Raw genomic sequence first — 21,068 nt, forward strand, 5'->3', positions numbered from 1 at the left:
GCGTGGAGTGCTCTCAGTGAATCTTTCCAGGTGACCATGCCTCCATGTACCAGGCGTTCCCCAGTATGGAGCAATGGCGAGGTGCTGGACGTCATCAGTATTTCGGGGAGGAAGCTGTCCAGTCCCAGCTGTGCTCCAGCCGTAGGAATTACAATACCTTTGTGCAGAAATCAAGGGACATGATGGAAAGGGACCATGACTGGGACACACTGCAGTACAGGATTAAAGTGAAGGAGCTGCAGAATGCCTACCACAAAGCCTGTGAGCAAACTGCCGCTCCGGTGCTGCCTCTGAGACCTGCCATTTCTACAAAGAGCTGGACACAATACTTGGGGGCGACCCCACGTCCATTCCGAGGACCACCATGGACACTTCAGAGCCCAGTGTAACAAGGCAGGAGGCGGAGGAGCAAAGCGGGAGTGAGGGTGCTGAGGCGGAGGAAGACACCCCGGAATCCGTAGATGCATGCAGCCAGGAGCTGTTCTCAAGATAGGAGTAAGGTAGCCAGTTGCGGCGGCCAGTGCTTGGGGAAGGACAAACACCAGAGGAGGTTCCCGGTAAGTGGCTTTTATTTTGGGAAGGAAGCTATACTGTGCAGGCTCTTGGGGCTAGGAAGGTTAGGGTTGCATGCATGCCTAGATGCAGAATAGGGCGTTGATGTGCTCTCTCACATCATGGTAATCGGCCTCAGTGATCTCTTCAAAGGTCTCATCCAGAACTTAGGCAATCCACTTGCACAGGTTTCTCGGGAGAGCACTGTGATCCTTGTCAAGGCTAACTTGTCTGCGCCACTGTGCCGTGAGGGGTGGGGGAACCCTTGCTGCACACAGGCAAGCTGCATATGGGCTGGGGCGGAAGCCACATTGCAGTAGAAGACCCTCCCTTGTTTCCCAGGTCACCCTCAGCAGCGAGATATCTTCCAGAACAAACTCCTGTGGAAAATGTGGGGACAGTGTTCAGTATAGGAGCCCCCTGCTGCTGTTGGCTCTCCCCAAGGCACAGAAACTCAGAGGACAGTATAGCCGTGAAACAATCAGTCATGCTTGACCCTGTGCTTACTCACCATTTTGGGGCTCCCATGGGTTATGTGCGCTCGCTTTGGGTTGGGCAAATTATGCTCTTGTGTAGACTGTGCTTGCCTTTAAGAATGGGAGAATCATTGCTCTGTCTGGGGTGAACAATGCTGCCTCTGTTAAGTGTTTCATTTTGCCTTTACAGATGCAACCTTGAGATCTCAGCCGTCCGTGTTATCACTGGCTGAAAGACTCCAAAGAATCAGAAAGAGGCCACGTAGAAGCAAGGAAGACATGGTGCATGAAGTAATGCAGCATTCAAGTCATGAAAATCAAAAAGTGCAGGAGTGGCAGGACAGTGAAAGGAGGATCCGCCAGCAGAACGAGGAGCGCCGGCACAAGAATGCAGTGCTCCAGCAGCAAAGCATGCATCAGCTGATAAACATAATGGAGCGTCAAGCGGACTCAATCCAGGAACTCGTAGCCATACAGGTGGAGCACTACCGTGCCCGACCACCCCTGCAGCCGTTGTCCCAAAACTCTTTCCCTTGTGCCCCCATGTCACCTCCAACCCACTTTCCCCAACATTCAGGTTCTTACTGCCACCAGCTGCCTCCAAAATCTGTAGTGTCACCACCCAGCCCTGAAGACTACGACCCTTACCATCTGCACTCAACCCTCATCACCATGCAGTATAGCCATCCTGAAGTGCAGCACTCATTGCACAGCACTCCAGAGAGGAAGGTTGAGTATGATAACAGGACATATGCAAATCTGTGATTATACTGTTCCCCACCCCACCTCCTTGCCCTTTCTGTTTCCCAAGCAGTTGTGTTTCTTTTCAATAAATGAATTTTCTTTTCAATAAATGGATTTTTTGGCTTTGAAAACATTCTGTATTATTGCATAAAGTAAAAGATACCTTAGCCCAGGAAAGCAACAGGCACCGCAAGTCAGCGTAGCAAACACAGAATCCTACTAACATTGGAATCACTGCACTTCACTCCCGTGCAGGGCACCAGACATTACTGGTGGCTTTCAGCCTCAAATTGCTCCCTCAAGGCAACCCTAACCCATGCAGCCCTGAGCAGGGCCCCTCTAATAGCCCTTCTTCTGGCTGTTCAAATTCAGCCTCCAGGTGTTGAACCTCCGAGTTCCATGCCTCAGTGAATCATTCACCCTTTGCTTCACACATATTATGGAGGGTACAGCACACAGATATAACTGTGGGGATGCTGTCATCAGCCAGGCCCAGCTTCCCATACAGAGAGCGCCAGCGGCCCTTGAAACAGCCAAAAACACACTCCACAGTCATTCTGCACCAGCTCAGCCTGTTGTTGAACCGCTCCTTGCTGCTGTCAATGCTCCCTGTGTAGGGTTTCATGAGACATGGCATTAAAAGATAAGCAGGGTCTCCAAGGATCACAATGGGCATTTTGACTTCCCCTAAGGTGATCTTCTGGTCTGGGAAAAAAGTCCCTGCTTGCAGCTTCCTGAACAGAAAAGTGTTCCAAAAGACGCATGCGTCTTGCACCTTTCCAGGCCAGCCTGCGTTAATGTCAATGAAGCGCTCACGGTGATCCACAAGCACCTGGAGAACCGTAGAGAAATATCCCTTCCGATTAACATACTCCGAGGCTAGGTGGGCTGGTGCCAGAATTGGAATATGGATTCCATCTATCGCCCCTCTGCAGTTAGGGAAACCCATTTGTGTAAAGCCATCCACAATGTCATGGACATTATCCAGATTCACGGTTCTTCTGAGCAGGATGTGATTAATGGCTCTGCAAACTTGCATCAACACAATTTCAACGGTCGACTTTCCCACTCCAAACCGGTTAGCGACCGATTGTTAGCTGTCTGGAGTTGCCAGCTTCCAGATTGCAAGAGCCACCTGCTTCTCCACCTTCAGGGCAGCTCTCAATCTCGTGTCCTTGTGCCACAGGGTGCGGGCGAGCTCATCACACAGTCCCATGGAAGTGACTTTTCTCATCCGAAAGTTCTGCAGCCACTGCTCATCATCCCAGACTTGCATGACGATGTGATCCCACCACTCAGTGCTTGTTTCCCGAGCCCAAAAGCCGTGTTCCACGGTGGTGAGCATGCCCGTGAATGCCACAAGCAAACTCGTATCATATGCGTTACTCGAGTCGATATCGTCGGAGCCCTCACTGTCACTTTGGATCATAAGGAATAACTCGACTGCCAAACGTGACGTGCTGGTGAGACTCGTCAGCATACTCCTCAGCTGTTCGGGCTCCATTCCCGCAGACCGAGAGGGAAGACAGAGCGCGCAGTACAAAAAAAGTTGAAAGATGGCGCCAAATGTGGACGGAAGCACAGGGATCGCTGGGATGCGAACTGATGCATCAAGGGGCGTTGGGACAGGACCCAGAATGCCCCGCACCTCCCGCCCCCTTCCCGCAAGCCACAGCGCCAGAATGGGAAGAGGTGCTCTGTGGGATAGCTGCCCATAATGCACCACTCCCAATGCTGCTGCAAGTGCCGCAAATGTGGCCACGCCAGTGCACTTGCAGCTGTCACTGTGGACAGACTGCAGCGCTTTCCCTACTGCGCTCTCCGAAGGCAGGTTTAACTCAAAGCGCTCTACATCCGCAAGTGTAACCATGTCCTAATAAGACGCTTCCATTGGTGCTGTCAGTGTTGGACTAGCACTGTGGAGAAAGGAAGTCAAACTCCAGGACTGGCAGGCTGGCACGCTTCACAAGCACTGCATTCATTTTATCTCATTATTATTATTTACTTGCAATCATCCTATAAGCAATGTCAGAGCCTAGCCTGTTCCACTGCCAAAGAAGAGCTGTGCCCACTCTACTGTGTTAGGCAATTCAAACTATTCATAGCTAATAGGAAATTACTGATGTCTTATCAGCATTTCCACCCACAATTACCTTCCAACTGGCCAACTTCCATGTTTGCAAAACAAAAACAATTCCATTATAACATGATGCATTATGCTGGGACAAAGCATGGCCTGCCCCCATACAACTCATTAGATTAATTCATTACCTCAAATACCTCAGTGTGATAATGCACTGGCATAATGCAATGGGATGGGGATTTATAAATCCCCATTTCTTTACTTGATACAGCCAGTTCTGCAACAAATTGTAGAGGATGTGCTCTAATGAGCGATAGCTGGTTAAGCCATGTTTCATAATAATATTGCAAAGCGGGACATAGTGTGACATCACTGCACAAAACTATACAACACAGATATTTATTTGTATTGGGCTCCTTACACATGCCTCAATATATCCTTGAAGGACAGCTCTGATCTGCTTCTTGTTTATAGAGAGACAAAAGGAACCCAAACTGGTAAATGGGTTACAATGGAGGAACATCTGTTTGCATTGCCCCTGCTAAGGATTTCAGAGAAGGTAAGGAGCAACCAGACATGAACCTCTCTTTGAAATCTGTAGAGACTCTTATTTAACAAGTTGTTCATTTTTTGTGCTCAACTGTACTTCACAGTGGAACTGCCCAAAGCCAGTAAGAAAGTTAATTCTCACATCCAGTATTTCTATTGAGTGGACGAATTAATAACGCAAAATCATAAAAGCTCCTGTTCTCTTGAAGTTCCAAGCCCAGCTTTGCAGCCATGAGTTTCAAGTAGTTTGGATAACCATCCATATTTGTGTGTGTATTCCAAATAAAAACAATCAACCCTAAATAATAAAGCTACTTAGCACTTCTGTAGCATTTTATAAATGTAGATCTCAAAACACCTTAAAAATGTCTACCCACCTTTACACCTACATTTTGAATTTTGAGAAATTGAGCCACAGAGAGGTAAAGCCCCACATTTACAAAAGTGGCATTTAATCCCAGCTGCCCAATATTAGACAGCTGGGGCCCAATTTTCTAAGATGTTCCCACATCTCCAATTGCAAATGTTCAACACCTCTGGAAATCAGGCCCTAGTTGTGCAAAGCTGGGCATGCAAACTCACGGCCCCTTTAGAAAACTTAGGTTGAAGCTACTTGCCAAAAGTCACATAGGAGACCTGAATGCCAAGGTCGGTAAGGACAACACAAACAATTACAGAGCAATGGGAAGACATGGGTGTGGCACCATGATTGAAAATGAAGGGAGCCTTGTTGATCTCTGCAATATGAAAGACCTAGTCATTGGCTGAACCCTATTTCAACATCATGAAATTCACAAGCTGACATAATGTTCTCCAAATAGCAGAGATAAGAAGCAGATTGACCAAACAATGATCAATGGCAAACGGTGACGCTCGCTGACAGATGTGAAAGTGAAAAGAGGAGCAGATGTTGGCAGCGACCATCACCTTGTGACAGCCTCCATCAATCTAAAACTGAGAAGTGGGGGTCCACCAAACAAGGAACATAGATATCATAACATTGACAAACTAAAGTCCCCTGAAATACAGAAAGCTTTTGTTCTGCAGTTAAAGAACAGGTTTCCGACACTTGCAGACCTTGGTGAAAAGGAGGGGAATGCAGATGAGGAGATCAACAAGATGTGGGACAAAGTAACAGCAATCTATAAACTGAGCAGTGAAGCCTGTCTAGGCTAGAGGCAGAAGAGAAGGAAGGAGTGTATTACATCCAGCACTTGGAACGCCATAGAAACCAGATGAGCCCTGAAGAAAAAAGTTTTAGACACAAAATCCCATAAGCTAAAGGACAAATATCACAAGCACTAGAGCAAGGCACACCGGAAGGTCAAATGCCTTGTGAGAGCAGACAAACAACATTATACTGCTAATCTGGCAACACAAGTAAAGGACACAGCTGCTCGTGGTGAACAAGGAACTGTTTACAAAATGACGTGGCTTATCAGTGGTAAATGGCAGACAGCAACAAACACTCATCAGGGACAAACAAGGCCATGTACTGACAACAGAAAAAGAACATGAAATGCCCTGGACAGAGCATTTCAAAGAATTCCTGAACAGGAAACCACCTAAAGAGGAAGCAAACATCTAGGAGTCAGAAGAAGATCTTGATATCAACCACCCCAACTAAGGACACCCTTGACACCCCAACTAAGGAAGAGATCATTCAAGCCATCAAATCCCTAAAAAATGGGAAAAATCCTGGCAAGGATAACTTGAATGCAGAATTGTTCAAAGTAAATCCTGAGTTAGCAGCATTTATCCTGGCCCCTCTATTTGCATCAGTTTGGGAAAGGGAAAAATTGCCAGATGAGTGGACCAATGGGGTAATAGTGAAGATACCAAAGAAAGGAATTCTCAGTGATTGTAATAACTGGTGTGGTATCACACTTTTATCTGTGCCAAGCAAGGTATCGTGTAAGATCATAGTCCAGCACATATCTGAGGCAGTTGATAGCGTTCTCAGAAAAAAGCAAACCGGTTTTCAGAAAGGGCATGGATCCACAGACCAGATCTTCACGCTATGAAACATAATAGAACAATGCTTAGAATGGCAATGGAAACTCTATATAAACTTCATAGACTTTGAGAAGGCTTTTGATAGCATTCACAGGACCAGCCTATGGTGCATTCTGTGGGCATATGGAAACCCTCTCTGTATAATCAACATCATCAAAAGCTTCTATTCCAACTTTACATGCAGTGTTGATCACAGTGAGCTCAGTTTTGAAGTCAAAACAGTAGTACATCAGGGGTGTGTCATATCTGCAACATTGCCACCAACTGGATAATGAGGCATTCAACAAAAGACATGTCAAGAGGCATTAAATGGACACGCTTCTCATCCCTTGAAGACCTGGAGTTCACAGATGATCTCACTCTCCTATCATATACTCAACACCATATAAAAGAAAACCAACTCCACTCAACACATTCAGCCAGCAAATAGGACAGAAAATCAATCTCAATAAGACAGCTATCATGACCTTTAATATTGCCTCACCATCACTAGTACAGATAGAGGATCATGTTCTCATCAATGTAGAAAAATTCATATACTTGGGCAGCACTATCAGCCATGGTGGTGGAACAAGCCAGCACATCCAGAACAGAATCCATAAAGCCAGGAACAACGTCAGGAGCTTAAATACAGTCTGGAAATCATCAAAATACAACACCAAAACCAAACTCAAGATTTATCAGAGCCGCGTACATTCAACTCTACTTTATAGTGCAGAATGCTGGGGAATGAGAAAGTCTGATGTGGCCAAACTGTCTTCATTCCATACAACCTGCCTCAGAAAAGTCTGCCGTATCTTTTGGTCCAGAACAATCTCAAACCAAGATCTATTCACACAGTACTGCCAAAAAGATCTGAGCACCATCATTACCAGGAGACACTGGAGACGGATTGGCCATGTGCTTCGGGTAGAAACTGATTCCACCACCAGAATAGCACTAAGATGGACACCGGAAGGCGAGAAAAAATGAGGACACCCAAAAACAACATGTTGAAGAACTGTGGAAGCTGAGCTGAAAAACCTGGGGCACAGCTGGGGAACCACTAAAAATCTTGCCAGAAACAGACAGGAGTGGAGGTGCTTCACTTCTGCCCTAAACGCCAGAGGCATACTGGGAACATGATGACGATGGTTCTAGTCCCAACTATTGTCATACAAGGTGCCATTTTTAATGGTTAGTGTAGGGATAGTCAAGCAGAACTGCAAGGATCTAAGATTTTGCAACTAACTTACAAGTGTGATCACGAACAAGTCACTTACCCTTCTTTGTAAAGTTGGATCTCTTTGGACAAAAAGCAACGGAAGAACGTCTAGAACAGTATTTTTTAAAAGCACAATTAATATTTGACTCCGTATTTTGTAAAGTTAAGATGTTCTCATGCACAGATGCTGTGCCTATTGTTCCGAACAGGGAAGACACTCTACCGCTATTGTTGTAGGAGCATGTAGTCTAGAGAGGGAATGCTCTGTGAAAAGTATAATTAGAAGCCAGGGTCATACACAGATGGACTGTGCAGCAAATTAGGAGTTGTTTGTGCCCTTTCTCGTTCCTTGGTGATGTACAAAGATAATCTCAACTTTTCTCACCCTCACCCCCAAATAATTTCTGCTTTTTAATCACAGAAATCTCAGGTCTTGCCTTCATTCTTTCCTGGGAATATTCTCTGGAGACCATGAGTTGGACAGTGATGCAACAATAGGCTGAAACTTGAAAAAAGGCTCACAATGCCACCCCTATCAGAGGAGGACTAAGTAAGCTAAAGTTTAGCTTTGAACCTACTATGATGCTATTAACCTACTGCAGATCCCCACAGGATTCTCCAGCAAAAACTGGGACACCAAGAGCTGATATTTTAAAGTTTAAAAAGAAGAAAGAAAGGTCCCTAAAAAACTTTTTTTTGGCAAATTCATTTTGATCGTTTACATCTCTATGTGCCTCAGTTTACCCATCTATAAAGGTGTTGTGAAGAAGAAAGTTTATAAAGTGTTTGGAGAACCATGACTGAATGGAGCTACAGAAACACTAAGTAGTATTGTTATTATCCTTTTGAGTACATATACCGTGATATAAAGAACATTATTAAGGCCAGCATTTAGACATTATTTTAGGTCCCCATAGATGATGGGGAAAAATCTACTGTTTTACAAGAAGAAATATTTAAAAATATTGCATTGGGCTAATACTTGCCAGTGCTCTTACCTACAATTATTTTTATTTGTTATTTTTTAAAGAATCAGATCTGCTGTCCATTGTTTTCTTGATATGTGCTGTTCAACTATGCATTACCTTCAATAACCTTCAATTCAATGAGGCAACGATTATTAATATGAAAACAACTAGCCTTTGAAACACTGTCTCTGCTCACAAGCAGGTATTCTCATCCACACACTGAAAAATAATGTTGCTTATTGTTACATTTCTTTTAATCTTTCCAACAGAGCTGCTACCCTTAAAGTAAAATATCCACTGTGGAAGACTAAGAAAATGCAAACGGATCCAAGGTTTATGTTTATTTCAACTTTTCTGTAACTTTTAAAGGGGTTACAAAAACCCACATACATCGTACTAACTGTCAATATAAGAACTGCCTGCTTTAAAGGTCTAGTCCCCATGTCCCAGAAAAGCCTTTGATGTACCATAGTCTGCAGGAACAAGACCTGAAGAAGCTTTATCTGATCCGTTGAAAGAGCAACTCCCTAAAAGGCCCATTCATCTTCCAACGTTCCCTTTTCTTGTCTGTCATATCTTTATCTCCCCCTAGCCAGCACAGACCTCTGTCAGTTCATGGCTCTATTACAATTATATTCAGTAGAATGAAATCAATCTTCTTATGCTTCCCACCTCCTCCCCTCAAGTATTTCATCTTGAAATAATATTTGACTACCCCTTGGTACATTAAGCCATTAAAAAATGTGTAATCCGAGAGCTATTAGACCTCAATAGTCTGACAAAAGCTTTCTAAAACGCTGAATTCCACGGAATATTTTTTTTAGGTCATTTAAAAAGAGATGTGCCCAGGGAGAATGCAGCAGCATCACAGCTGGCTTCGAACAATTTAGAAATATAGAATGAACTTCAAATGCTGCTTTGGAGATATAATTCAAATACTCCATCCTGTTATGTATGAATAATACAGAAGACATCACTGTACAGTATGTGCAGGTTATATATATAAATAAAAGAACATATACTGTCTCACAAATATTAGGTTTCAGAGTAACAGCCATGTTAGTCTGTATTCGCAAAAAGAAAAGGAGTACTTGTGGCACCTTAGAGACTAACCAATTTATTTGAGCATGAGCTTTCGTGAGCTACAGCTCACTTCACAAAAGCTTATGCGCAAATAAATTGGTTAGTCTCTAAGGCGCCACAAGTACTCCTTTTCTTTTTACACAAATATTAGTTTCCTTTAATTATAAACACCACACCATACCACACAGGGAAAGAAATGGGTTGGGATGGGGGTGAGGTATGCAGTTCCTGGCAAAAAGAAGCAATAATGCAAGAATATTAAGAGAATGCTATTTTAAAAATGTTTTAATAAAATCTGATGATGCATTGCAAGCTAGAAGAATTATTTATTTGTTCATAATGCTGCTACTTTCTCTTTATTAAGCTGAACTTAATTAAACCACTCACATAGAACTAGATTCTGCTACCCTTACTCATGTATGGTACCTAACTCTGTAGTAATCAATTGTAGTAAATAGGACTATTTATAGAGCACTCATTGTAAGTAAATGTGGTTAAATGATCCTAAATCAGTGATACTCAGACTGAGGCTCTCGAGTGGCAAATGGCTCTTTAACGTGTCTCCTGTGGCTTTTTGCAGCACACAATATTAAAACTCTGTGATTTAATTATTAACCCAATCAGGATGTTTTACTATGTTATTAACTAATTGTAGTTGATGAAATAATACTTGGTCAGTCATTCTGCTGTGAGAATAATTATATATATACACATATATATAAATATAAAACTACATATTTCCCCCATCATACTGTTTAAATATGAATATATAGTACTGTAGTAAATGAAACAATGAATTCACACTACTGTGGCTCTTTTGGGTAATTCTGATCATTAATTTGGCTCCTGAACCACTGAGGTCTGAGTATCACTGCCCTAAGTGATCATTCTTCCCATATTCCAAATTTGTCATGATTTTTCTGTGGGTAACTGCTATGAAGATAATTCATAGATTCCAAGGCCAAGATCATTGTGATACAGGAGGTCAGACTAGATGATAACACAGATCACAGAATTTCCCCAAATACCTCCTACAGCAGATCTTTTAGAAAAACCTCCCATCTTGAATTAAAATTGTCAGTGATGGAGAATCCACAATGACCCTTAGTAAACTGTTCCCATGGTTAATTACTATCACAGTTAAAAATGTATGCCTTATTTCCAGTCTGAATTTTTCTAGCTTCAGCTTCCACCTTTGGATCCTGTTATACCTTTCTGTGTTAAATTTAGGAGCCAATTATTAAATATTTGTTCCCTGTGTAGTACTTATAGACTGTAATTAAGTCACTCCTTAACCTTCTCTTTGTTAAGCTAAAAAAAATGAACTCCTTGGTTCTATCACTATAAGGCATGTATTCTAATCCTTGAAACATTCACTTGACTCTTCTCTGAACCATCTCTAATATATCAACATCCTTCTTGAACTATGGATACCAGAACTGGACATAATATTCTAGCGGTGGTCACACCAGCACCAAATATAGAGGTAAATCAACCTCTCTACTCCAACTCGAGACTCCTCTATTTATGCATCCCAGGATCACATTAGCTCTTTTGGCCACAGCATCACGCTGGAAGCTCATGTTCAGCTTCATGTTCACCATGACCCTAAAATCTTTTTTCAGAGTCACTGCTTCCCAGGATACAGTTCCACATCCCTGTAAGTATGGCCTACATTCTTTGTTCCTAGAGACAAACATTTACATTTAGCCATATTAAAACACATATTGTTTGCTTGCGCCCAGTTTACCTGGTGATCCAGTTTACTCTGAACCAGGGACCTGTCCTCTTCATTATTTACCACTCCCTCAATTGGTGTGTCATCTGCAAACCTTTATCAGTGATGATTTTATGTGTTCTTCCAGGTCATTGATAAAAATGTTGAATAGTGTAGTAGGACAAAGAAGCAGGACCCCACTGGAAACACTGGAATATTTGTTATGTGGCCTTCCCATCTACTCAGAACTTTGGTCTGTGTAGCTATTCTGCACCACATCATAATTCAAAATTGATTTTAGCAAGTGGGGCCCCCATCTGAAAAGAGATCTTTGAGGGATGACCCTTACACCCACTTCGAATCGCACTGACTTCAGCTGGACTCCAGGAGGGCATAAGAGTCCGCTGTGCAGGATTCTGGACCTAGTTACTATATATAGTTTAGATTCCAACAAATTACATAATGTTTATGTACAGTGGTTGGCAACTAGGGTTGCCAGTCGTCCGGTTTTTGACTGGAACGCCCGGTTGAGAAAGGATCCTGGTGGCTCCGTCAGCACCACTGATCAGGCCACTAAAAGTCTGGTCAGTGGTGCAGTGGGGCTAAGGCAGGCTCCCTGGTGCAAGGGTGGCCACGGGGGCTCCGTGCACTGCCCCCGCCCCAAGTGCTGTCTACGGAGCTCCGTTGGCCAGGAACTATGGCCTATGGGAGCTGTGGGAGTGGCACCTGTAGCTGTGGGCAGTGCGCACAGCCCCCTGGCCCTGCTGCCTAGGAGCTGGACATGCTAGCCGCTTCCAGGAGCCATGTGGAGCCGGGTAGGCAGGGAGCCTGCCTTAGCCCTGCTGTGCTGCAGACCAGGAGCCGCCTGAGGTAAGTGCCGTCCAGCTGGAGCCCACAACCCAACCCCCTGCCTAAGGTCAGAACCCCTTCTGCACCCAAACTGCCTCCCAGAGTGCACACCCCACATACCCCGTCCCAGCCCTGAGCCCCCTCTTACACCCCAAACTGCTCAGCCCCAGCCCGGAGCCCCCTCCTGCACCTCAAATCCCTCATCCCCAGCTCCACCCCAGAGCCTGCACCCCCAGCCGGAGCTCTCACCCCCTCCCACACCCTAGCCCGGTGAAAGCAAGTGAGGGTAGGGAAGAGCAAGCGATGGAGGGCAGGGGGATGGAGTAAGCAGGGACGGGGCCTGGGAGAAGGGGCAGGGTAGAGGGCAAGGCAAGGGTGTTTGATTTTGTGTGATTAGAAAGTTGGCAACCCTACTGAAAACTAAAAGCCAAACATTATCAATACTTATCACATACAGGTGTCTGAGGCATCACATGCTTATTTGTACTTGGAATAAGAAACAGTTATAACGATAACTCATATGCCATTGTGCTATGAGTAAATGCTACTTTTATTCATGGTGATCACTGTAGCTTTAACTACTTGAATTGTAACGCATGCACTAATCATTAAACCGTAAACCTCAACTCCCAGTTTAGGCATTTCCTTCTGGAATTATGGACATAAAGCAGGGATCAAAGGACGGATTGCAATCATGAAAAAAGTTCAGACATAGCTCAGACTAATGAAAGGGACTCATTTGATTATTTTCAAATGAATTCGTAACAGAAGTTACATTTTTCACCTATTCAGTTACATTTAACACCTAACAATTTTTGATTAATAGTGCCAGAGAAATTTTGATTAATAGTGCCAGTGTTAGGCCAAGAGCAGAAGCAGTAAGCTACTGATGAACATACATTACAGTGTACTCCCGATATCCACAGAGGATATCAAGGCTGTAACAGCCCCAGCTAGCCAGCCTACATTCTTTAGTTCAAGTTCAACTATCTCCAGCTTTTAGCTCTGCAGGACCTCAGTATCAACCAAGATGGCAACTGTCACACTGAGGAACACAGTGGCACTGGTTAAGAAACAATAGGAGACAAAGTACAATGGGAAGGCAATTGTGGTGACTACTTGAAATTTAGTACTGAGACCAAAGGTGAAAATTTCTGATCTGATGGCCTTCTCCTGTATAACAGTCTATGTGCATAGCCTTCCCTCTGTGTATGGAAAATTTAGTTTGATCATGAATGATAACTGGCCATCTGATTATATTTTTCGTAGTATAGCCATAAAATTGCCACATGTTTTCTGCCTATGGTTCCCCACCTAAACTATCATTAGGCATTTTATTTGTATTACAGTAAAGCCTAGGAGCCCCAGGCACGGGCCAGCACCCCACTGTGCTCGGTCCTGTACAAACCAAGAATAAAAAGATGGCCCCTGTTCCCAAACAGCTTACAATCTAACAATAAGACAAAAAACAATGCACATAGACAGACAGATGGGTGAGCACAAGGAAACACCATTGATCAGCATGATAGAGCAGGAAGGTTGTGAAATAAATTCACCTGCACTCCATAGGTGCTCAGATGGCAAAAAATTCCATTGACTTCAATAGCATCAGGATTTCACCCACTACTAATGAGCACTGTAAATAATCCAAGCCTAAATAGCTGCCATCAAAATTCACAATTAAAGAAACTAATGAGTGTGTATGCTGCCAAGTCCTCAACTGATGTATGCTGATTTAACACTATTGAAAAATCACTGGAGCTATGCTAATTTACACAAGCTGATGATGTTATGGCCCACAGAATGACTGCATTACTCAATTACAGTGTTTTACAAAACATCCCGTCACTTCTCTGATCAGCTCTGAATAATAATAGTAACGTTGCTTCCTGATACTTTCTAGTGTTTTCCATCTGCCCCAAACTCTGTACAAATATTAACCAGCTAGTATTAAAATAGCTTAAGTATAATTCATTGTCTTAAATACATAGCGCATACATTTGATTACGGGCGCTATATGCTGATCACCTTTGTACATAGAAAGAAGACTTTAAGGCCAGAGATGTGTGTAGGAGTAAAAATGGTATGGGAGAAGAGAACTATTACTTCTATAATTACATAGTAGACTGACTGGTTTGGTATAGTATAGAGTACAGACATACTGAGGACAGTTCATCTTAAGGGCTGAATCCTGCCCTCTGACATCCCAGCAAGCAGCAATGGGTATTATGAGGAAAAAAGTCATGATGCACTTGCCATGAAGAGTGACTGATTTTTAAGGAGAAGCAGCTATGAAGGCATAATTAAAGGAGAGGACTGAACCCTTACGCACCAAGGTGTTTCATGCACAAAGTCTCTTGAAAGGAGATTCAATTTGTTTTGATAGCATGGAAACCTTAAATTGAAGAAAATAACACACTACAACATAAATGATGGTTGAGACCATGTTTTCTAGACTCTCATTTCATGGTGCATGGGGTTAAAATCATAAAATGTTTTCACTCTATACAGCACGTGACCCACCACATTAGGCCCGAAAGCCATTTGGCTAAAAAGATTTGCTAAAGTAATCTTGTTGCTAAAGTAACTGCTTGTTTGCCAAAGTAATCTTTTCTGATAGAGAAACTAGAATTGAACAGGACTCATGCTGTGTGTGTTACTAATCATTTTTTACATTAATTTGTGGAAGACCAAAAATACATATTTGGACCATGACCAATTTGCTCTTTTTTCTTCTTCTTTTTAAATATCCTACCATAACATAATTTTTAGTTTGATACACTTCCATTTATACAAGCAAAATGTACATAAATTACAGAGCTACAAATGTATATATGAATCTAATGTAATCTAATAATAAACTCTTAAAAATAATACAAGTCTGACATTAATATACTGTGGGCATCCAGTTCCTCCTGGCTTAACCACCGTATGAGGATTCCCCAGCACAGTTTAGTCTATGAGTAGCACAGAACCAGTATAGCCCTAGGCCAGTGGTTCTCAAACTAGGGCCACCGCTTGTTCAGGGAAAGCCCCTGGCAGGCCGGGCCAATTTGTTTACCTGCCGTGTCCGCAGGTTCGGCCAATCGCGGCTCCCACTGGCCCGGTTCGCTGCTCCAGGCCAATGGGGGCTGCAGGAAGGGCGGCCAGCAAATCCCTCGGGCTTTCCCTGAACAAGCAGCGGCCTTAGTTTGAGAACCACTGCTCTAGGCCACACCCTCCCAGGCACTTGGGTTTAGAGGGCATGCTTGGCAAGAGGGAGCGGTTGATGGTGAAGGGACCAAGTCTAGAGCCCCATGTGCTTTACAAACCCTTAGTTGTACAACAGCCCCTTTGGGGCTGGCAGAAGTTAGAGCAGATTTGAGGATGTTCTAACTTGCATCCCTATAACTGAGAAGAGAGGTATGAAGATAGCATAACATCGCCAGTGCTCATCCCCCCACATTGCCTTTCACTGATCACAGCTTGGCTGAGACAGATGATCAGGCCCCTTATATTCTCCTTTCCCCACCCTTCTTTTATTTGTTGTAAGTGAATAGATTTCCTGGGAAAGGTGTCAAACTATCACTGGAAACCCAGCATTGCTTCATCATCTCATGGATGGGTGCCACACGGGTAGCAGCAATTCCAGATTCCCCACATTGCCCTGCCAACGTGTCTCAATACGCATCTAGATGGACCACCCCGAGTATTACAGTATAATTGACATCCATCAGTCCTTACCTTTTTTCATGAGACTGTCGAAAGTGAGTAATTGCCAGTAGTAACAGTGGCTTCTGAAGTGGGGACACCTGTATACTAGGAATGGGACTTCTATTATAAACTAATTTGAACTTGTAACTCAAACTCTATCCCCATTTACCAACCCTCTAAATTATCCAGATCCCCCTCATACTACATGTTGAAAAACGTGTTCCTTGCCATAGCACTGGAGACTAGAAGAGTTCAAACTCAACCTTAGTGTACCAGTTAACTAAATACTATTTTACACATTTTATATCTTTGCCTAATGCTTTCCAAGCTCATCTCCTCTTATCACATGAATAATAATTATATTTTCGGACTTTCTTAATCAGTTTTTCTAACAAGATGACCTCATTTCTAACATGAGACAATCACATTAGCTAATAAAATCTAATGGAGAAATCTGATTATCTTCCATAAATTTAGAAGACTAGATTGAAAGGATTTCTGTTCAATGTCAGTTACACAAATGTAATGGGGATCTTCCTCCTTTATGATTCAAACCAAACTTTATTAGTATGGATTAAAATGGACAAAGTGAGAGTCAGACTGATTTCGAGTCAGACTGATTTCCATTGAAAACTCTTCTCCCCACTCCCAAGAGGATTTGCCATTCCAAACAAGTAGACCTGGAAACTTTTACTCTATGTATGTCCCATTGATTTGATAAGGCTACTCATGGAGTTACAGGACATCCATGGTGACTTAAGAACATCTGAATCTCACCTCTGGCCCTCAGTGCTTGAGTTAAAGATGTGTCTGAGCACGTTTAATGTTCTACTCCATGTCACCAGTCAGAAATTAATGGCCCTCCATTAATTTCTCACACCCTAGTCCCAATGTGCTGCGCAGATTCAACTCCAAACATCTGACAAGCTAATGCACACACACTGCACAAGCTCACTACGTTCAGAGAATTATGCACTGGCTTAGTAGCAAATCAGGGACATTTTGATATGATGGAGGCTGTGGCCGACTTCATCAGTTTGATGTTTCAAATCAGGTTCAGGTATTCATTCATTTTACTGGGTATTTACCCAAACTAAACTAAACTCCCACATATTTTAAGGTTCAGCCATCCCTAGCAAAAGCTTCCCTGTTGCTAAACTCTAAACTGTTCAGGTGAAGAATGTGTTTAAGATCTGAGCAATTTCTTTACATGGTCAAGAGAGAGAATTTCCTCTGAAACCCCTACACAAGCACACATTGATCAAATGCTACCCAGACACTTGGCTTAAAGCATGTGAAATGTTCTCCCTTTTAAATCTGTAGGATTACTCACTGGACCCTAAGGCCACAGGAAATAAAAATCATCATGCTAGGGCATAGGTGAACCTACTTTAAAGTAGGGCCCTTAAGCATGCAATAGGAAATAGAACTGGTTGATGTTGTTACCCTTTCTCTTGATACATACATATTAGCATTTAACTGTAAATATCTGAGTTATTTCAGAGAAGGTATAAGCAAAAAATGACAAAAAGTCTATCATTCCTCATAAAAAAAATGCTGAGTTAAAATTTTATATACTTTCTAGTAATATTTAATGTAATTCAGCACAACCCAGTTCTTTTTGACAGAATATCATAATAGCCTCACATTTGACTCCCTTCTCAGATGTATGGAATAGGCAATCTCTGAATACAAATAGTGCCTTTCATAATGGAAACTTTTATGATGAAGAGAAGTCTGCATCTCTAGTGCATAACAAGATGCTGAAATCACACTAAATATCACATTCTCCTCTTTACTGGATGCAAGGCAAATAAGAAAAGTGAAGTAACATGGCTTCAGCATGGTGGTGATTGTACGTTTGGGTCTGGATGAGCTGTGCAATGTAACTGAAGGAGAGGCCTGTTGAAATCAATCCCAGAAGATGAAAATAACCTCATCTCTAACTCCCCAAACAGATATAAATTGCCTTACCATTAAAACAGGCAAATCTAGGGATACAATAGCCTGAATTCAATAAGGATTTTTTGACCTGGTCAAAAGAAAACAACAAAACAAAAACAGACCCAGACTATAACAGTGTCTCTACTTCTAACTCTTCAATGCTGCTCTGTTCCAAATGATTAACAATCAGAAGCCTAGTCAGAGGAATTGCTGCCGGACAAGAGGAAGGCTATTATTGATGAATTTTGAAAAGAAATTAAATTTAAAGCAGGGTTATTTTATTTACTCTTCTGGTCCAAGCTTCTTTCCAATGCAAGGTTATTGTTCTTCATGGCCTCTCCTAGAGCTCTTTTGACAGAGTGCACAGAGCGTATTGCAAACATTAATGAAGCCTCACATGTCCCTGTGAAGTAGGTACTATCATACCCATTTAACTGATGGGTAACCCGATAAGCACAGGCTTGCAGAAGGTCACAAAAGCAATAAGTGGCAAAGCTGGGGAAAAAAAGCCAAGAGTTTGGGGTCTTAGTCCCCTCTATTCTTGTGCAAGTTGGGCAATTTAAAAAAAGTCCATTAGGTGCCTATCTGCACATTTAGATGCCTAAATACCTTTAAAAATCTGACCCTCCGTCCACACTTCAGGCAAGACGGTGCCCAGCCCTTCACACATACCCACAGAAGGTGGAAGAGGGGAAAGAAGGGCAAAAGCAGATGCTGCATCCCCATGCAAGACCTGTACATGGGATCCTTTGAGGAAAGTGTGGGCCTAGCAACACTGTCAGTGCTAGCCTCTTCAGAGTGGGCAGGTGGAGCCATGGCTCTGCTAAGCACAGAGGTGAGTAGATGCCTTTAAAGACAGCAGAGCAGTTACATCTCTCCTGTGTCCTAGGAGCGCCTTCATGGGCCTGATTCGGCACAACTGGAGTGAATCACGTCCAATGAGTCCCAAAGCTCACGTTGGGATGGCATGGCCCCAGCCCCATCCCAGCGCTGTGCCTTAAATTCTCAAACCAAGCCCCTTAATAGGACAAATATTAAGGACACAAGACTAATTACCTGCTTCTCAATAATTTTCTTGTTCAAATAGTGTTCTCCCTGAGTTTTCTGCAAACACATTTCTATTTAAACAACTAGAGAAACCCTATTGATTTTTCCTTCCTCCCATTTAAAGCATCAACCATTTCCCCTTCAATTCTCACAAATCCAACCCAGAGGCAACTGACGGAACTCTGGATATCATCTCCCTGTTAAAAAGGCATTTATTTGTCTCAAGCAGCAGTCATTAGTAAAATGGCATGAGGGTAATGGCAGTTTGACTCTCTCTGTGTGGGCAACTCAAGCTTGTTCAGATTTTAAACATAATTCACCTGAGTTTAATTGTAGTGTGGATGCAAGACAGTCATGTTTGAGATAGTTTTAGGAGTTAAATGGAATGTATGTATATAACTGAAAAGGTTTGCATCAAATATATCAAAGACAATTTAGCTAGATATCATGCTATTTATGCAGATCATTTTCAATCTGACATCATTTGTATTATATTATTTCATTTTCATTTACTTTTGAATTTTTGTTATTACAGTGAGTGGCATTCAATATATGTTAATAAAAATAATGAATAAAATGTGTGCTTGTCTGGCATGGGTCCATTTTAATTGGTCTATATTTGAAAATAATAAGAATGGGCCCTCTGTTTAGAGAAACATGATAAAGTAAGTCAAGTAACTATTTTAAGTTAGGTCTCTTAATCACAAAGGAAATTGAGGGTACTTCAACAGACAGGGAATTTTGTTATCCTCAACAAGGATAGTCATGGGAGCTCCGAGGAAGAGCTTTAGTTCTGCATCACCTAACACCATGTAGATGCATGGTGTTATGTGACTTTCACATAATGGGTATACTGAAATATGGACTTGATGAGTTAGCCTTCTGACACATCCTCATCATGAATTGAAACCATGACATGTCATTAAGACAACTCTTCACTTGTCTGGACTATATTCTGTCTGCATTCATAGAATCATAGAAGATTAGGGTTGGAAGAGACCTCAGGAGATCATCTAGTCCAACCCCCTGCTCAAAGAAGGACCAACCATCCCAGCCAGGGCTTTGTCAAGCTGGGCCTTAAAAACCTCTAAGAATGGAGATCCCACCACCTCCTTAGGTAACCGCTTCCAGTGCTTCACCACCCTCCTAATGAAATAGTTTCTCCTAATATCCAACCTAGACCTCCCCCACTGCAACTTGAAACGGTTGCTTCTGCCACCACTGAGAACAGCCTCGCTCCATCCTCTTTGGAACCCCCCTTCAGGTAGTTGAAGGCTGCTATCAAATCCCCCCTCACTCTTCTCTTCTGCAGACTAAATAAGGCCAGTTCACTCACCCTCTCCTCATAAGTCATGTGCCCCAGCCCCCTAATCATTTCTGTTGCCCTCCGCTGGACTCTCTCCTATTTGTTCACATCCTTTCTGTACTGGAGGGCCATAGAGGAAGTTCAGATCTCTGGCTTTCATTTTAGAAGCACCTATGGTCATGAGCATTGTACAGGGAAACTGGCAAAAAGTAAGATGTTTCTAATGTTTTCATTTTAAAGCAGAAGTATTGAAATGCACAGTATTGAAATGAAGGTTATTCAGACAATCTTAATACCACCCTGAGAATAGCCACAAATTCTCAGATAACTTTATCCATCCTATTAGTGACCAGAAAAGAAAACATTAAGAGTGGGTCATTTATTTAAACTTCACGGAAAAAAATAGTAGTTTTTGTGCAAGCCATAAAATCGGCATTTAGGGATGCAGGCAAGGGAGCTAGTTCCTAATTTGAAACGTTGTAGGTTCCTAGTCAGTTTGGCATCTGGGTTTTACCTGTGTAAGAGCATCATATATGCAGATGGATGAATGAACTAAGAGAGTAATCTGAAGACCTGTAAGTGGATGAATGTCCTTTTGCCATCTGCAGGAATGGGAAAAGTTTGTAACAAGACTGCTGCTGTATGACCACTTCTTGCACGACAAGAATCAAAATTAGGGGGCAGTGGGTATCACTGGAGATTCAGTAGAAGGAGGCAGCTAAATTAAAGAAAAAAGTCACAAATGACACCTGTCTGATCATCAGGAAGAAGGACAAAACATACTCATCTGCATGGAAGATAGACCAGAAAAATGTCTTTTCCCAGTGACATCATGTA

General features: G+C 42.7%; 1 protein-coding gene across 3 annotated transcripts in view; it reads right to left on the reverse strand.

Annotated features, from left to right (window-relative positions):
- CACNA2D1 (calcium voltage-gated channel auxiliary subunit alpha2delta 1) overlaps positions 1–21,068 on the reverse strand; it is a 690,472-nt gene that overhangs the window by 387,663 nt on the left and 281,741 nt on the right. The window lies entirely within an intron of this gene.

Source organism: Caretta caretta, chromosome 1 (assembly GCF_965140235.1).
Source record: "Caretta caretta isolate rCarCar2 chromosome 1, rCarCar1.hap1, whole genome shotgun sequence".
Lineage (NCBI taxonomy): Eukaryota > Metazoa > Chordata > Testudines > Cheloniidae > Caretta > Caretta caretta.